General features: G+C 40.5%; 1 protein-coding gene across 1 annotated transcript in view; it reads right to left on the reverse strand.

Moving 5' to 3' along the window:
- The window catches only part of LOC103507111, a 33,828-nt gene extending 33,080 nt beyond the window's left edge, over positions 1-748 (reverse strand). The window contains exon 1 of the mRNA XM_026822049.1: positions 712-748. The gene's annotated coding sequence lies outside the window, so the exon portion shown is untranslated. The remainder of the gene's footprint in view (positions 1-711) is intronic.
- Between the last annotated feature and the right edge of the window lie 2,728 nt (positions 749-3,476).

Below are 3,476 nucleotides of genomic sequence, written 5' to 3' on the forward strand. Positions count from 1 at the left end.
TTGGGTTTTAAAATATTTGCGAGTAGAAGGGTTTCATTTCCTTGGGCTAAAACTGTCGTACAAAAAACGTCATTTTTTTCTTCTTGTATTTCTTTCTCTTCTATTTCATATTTATTCCTCTAAAAGTCTAAAACAGACCCCAATCCTACGTCCAATTTAGATGCTACTAAATAATCAAAGTTGCTAAAGGTTTACACACTCAAAACATTTGCACAAACTGGCTTACACAATCCTGTTTGTCCGGTTCGCGCAAGCCTGTGAGAGGAACATAGGAAAAGTTTTTTGTGCTTGTGCAAAACTTCAATACCGCCCGCGTTCACACTTCACACGCTACGATTCAGTTGTGAAAAACCGCCTTCTGCAAGCCAGTTTGTGCAAATGGCTTGAGAGTGTAAACTGTAAATCCACCATAAAACGTATTTAATATTGATAAAGGATAGTCAGCTCCCATGGCGTAGTGGTCACTGCACTCGCCTTGCACGCGGGAGACCCGGGTTCGATTCCCGGCGGGGTCAAGAAATTTCTTCAAAGATCTTTGAAATTCTGCAAAAAAATATATCTGCCTTTTTGGTTCTCCTGATCAAGTTGACCCACAGAACTTATATATAATGACTGCTGAAACCCTCCAAGAGATTAATAATAATATGTAATAAGCAAAACAATCAAGCTAAAAAAAAGTAGATACAAGGACACAAGAGTCGAGACCCTCACCTGAAAGTTGACGGCAGCTCCATACTTTAGCAGCAAATACACGATAAGCGATCAGCGACTGAACACAGAGAAGAATTCGTGAAAATTTACGAGAAAGATCCATCTACCCTCTGCACCTAAAAAACACTCTAGGCACCTTCAAAGATAGATGTCAAGTTAATAAAAGCAAATAACTGTCTACAAGGAAACCTTGTGGAAACAAAACTTGGCCAATTCCCACCACCCAGCATGCGGCATACCGCACTGAAATTCCGCTGTGGTTCTGCGGTTCCAAATAAAACTTTTCAAAACGGTTAGGTAGTACACAAAAGAAGCCAAGAACAAAACTTGGCCAATTCCTACCACCCAGCGGCATACCGCACTGAAATTCCGCTGTGGTTCTGCGGTTCCAAATAAAACTTTTCAAAACGGTTAGGTAGTACACAAAAGAAGCCAATAAAATGTTAGGTAGTTCCGGGGTTCATGAAAAGAATTTCAACTTGGAATGAAAGCTCGGAGGCAAAGAAATTTCCCATTGTGAAAGCTAGACCTCGGTGTAGAAAATTTCCCGCCTGTGCGAAGTTTTTCCCGTACGGGGGGAAAAAGTACCAAAAGCACAAAGAACGTTTTCATTTTACGTTCTCTATTAATTTTACGTAGAAGGTAGCACTATACGAACATGAAATTTAAAATGTAGGTGAGTGTGTTTACAGAAGGTTTCCCTCCCATTTGGAAACCTTTTTCTCTTTTCTATTCCTTCATCTTCGTTAGAAGGATAGGGAGGTGAGGTACAGCGTTGTGTTTTTCGTGGTCTTCTTCTCTTTACTCTTTAGTCTTCCTTTCTTCTTCATCTTTATCATCATTTTTTCTTCTTTTTCTTTCCTTGTTTCTTCTGCCTCTTTTTCTATTAACAGGAAATCTAGTGAGGAGGCGAGATTTTCATGATAGGCAAGATAATCTTAGTCCTTTTCCAATGCCTCCAAAAAATAGAATGTTAACAAAATTTGTTTTTGTTTTCCTCCTAAATAAGTAAGTACCTATGTAGGCTATGTACCTGAGTTTTTTCCACTTCTTTGCCTGCAGGTCGTACAATTCTCGGTTTCGCCAAAAGAGCCACTGAAGTTTCCCTTTAATCCCTATCTCTTAAAATGGTATCACTTAAGTTCCCCATCTTTCAAAATCATACCATTACGTCTCGAAATATGACAAAACATATAATAAACGGTAAAACCATTAACTGTGGTGAGACGAAGGTTTTGAGAAACGACAACGTGCTACGCCATTTGCATTTCCCAACGAAAAAGACATGACGCTGCAAAATGCACAACACGACGTGCTACGCCATTTGCATTTCCCAACGAAAAGACATGACGCTGCAAAATGCACAACATTAAATAATAAACCCGCTGCCGGGGGTAAATGACTGTTTCCCAGTGAAACATAGAACAACATTTGTCAACATAATTCTCCAGAAATAGAATGGAGAATAGAATAGAATAGAATAGACTCGAAGAAAGGAAGAAAAATATTCCGTTCCATTCCGAAAGACAGAAGACAGCTGGGGGTAATGTTGGAATTCAAATTTCTCTCTCTACCTAACATTAAATAATAAACCCGCTGCCGGGGGTAAATGACTGTTTCCCAGTGAAACATAGAACAACATTTGTCAACACAATTCTCCAGAAATAGAATGGAGAATAGAATAGAATAGAATAGAAGAGACTCGGAGAAAGGAAGAAAAATATCCCGTTCCATTCCGAAAGACAGAAGACAGCTGGGGGTAATGTTGGAATTCAAATTTCTCTCTCTACCTAACGATGGCAGCTACAGCGTTGCCGCGTGCTTTTCTATTTCGATTTATTGCCAAACCGTTTTCCGACGTTTTGTTACAATTGTTTCCACCTGAGCCTCACCCTCTGGTACGAAAAAAAAACATGACTTTTTATTTTCGTAAGAACTAAGAGGGGGCGACAGACATCCCTAGGAAAAAATGCAAAGAAAACAAAGAGTTAGGAAATAGAGACATTGTTCCTTTCGATGTTCTCACCTTCTTAGGATCTTTGGTTGGGTGGAAGAGCTCCTCCAGACGAACGCCGCGACTTGTGACCACTGCCACACAAAGTCAGGGAAGAAATGTTTGGCAAAACCTTTTGACCTGCCTCGGTGGCGTAGTGGTCAAGACGCTCGCCTGGTAATCAGGAGGGCGTGGGGTCGATCCCAGCCGAGGGATGGAATTTTATCCTCATTTATTTGAGAATTTGACCACGAAATAATGGAGCTCTAAGGGTTAGGTGGTAGAGAACGCCTAAGGCGTTAACCTCGCCTAGTGGTTGCCTTCCACTCAAGAGTCTATTATTATTTTGTGCAACGACTGGCTTATCAATTTATTAAGATAATTCCAAATGATATTCCAAAGAATTGATGCGAGAAGATGGTACAACATAAATACGAAGTAACTTCTGTGAGGATCTAGTATGGCCAGATATTTGCACAGGACAGACGGACTAAAAGGCTGCTTTCTAGAGTTCCTGGGTCCACAAAGCTTGTTAGGACCCGGCGGTAAGGTAAAATAGTACATGTACATTGTAAAAAAAAATTGTACCTACTCGTTTTTCGATTGCAAATATTTCAACGGGTTACTTTCTGGTGTTCTCGTGTTGACCCAGCACCTAAATGGGAAGTATGTGTCTTCTTCTCGCCCATCTGATGAGAGGCATACTACGGGATGGGCATGTTAACTAAGGCCACAAGCGTCTAATGTAGCAGTTGTTCCATTGCTACGAAAT

Source organism: Diaphorina citri, unplaced genomic scaffold (assembly GCF_000475195.1).
Source record: "Diaphorina citri unplaced genomic scaffold, Diaci psyllid genome assembly version 1.1 scaffold289, whole genome shotgun sequence".
Lineage (NCBI taxonomy): Eukaryota > Metazoa > Arthropoda > Insecta > Hemiptera > Psyllidae > Diaphorina > Diaphorina citri.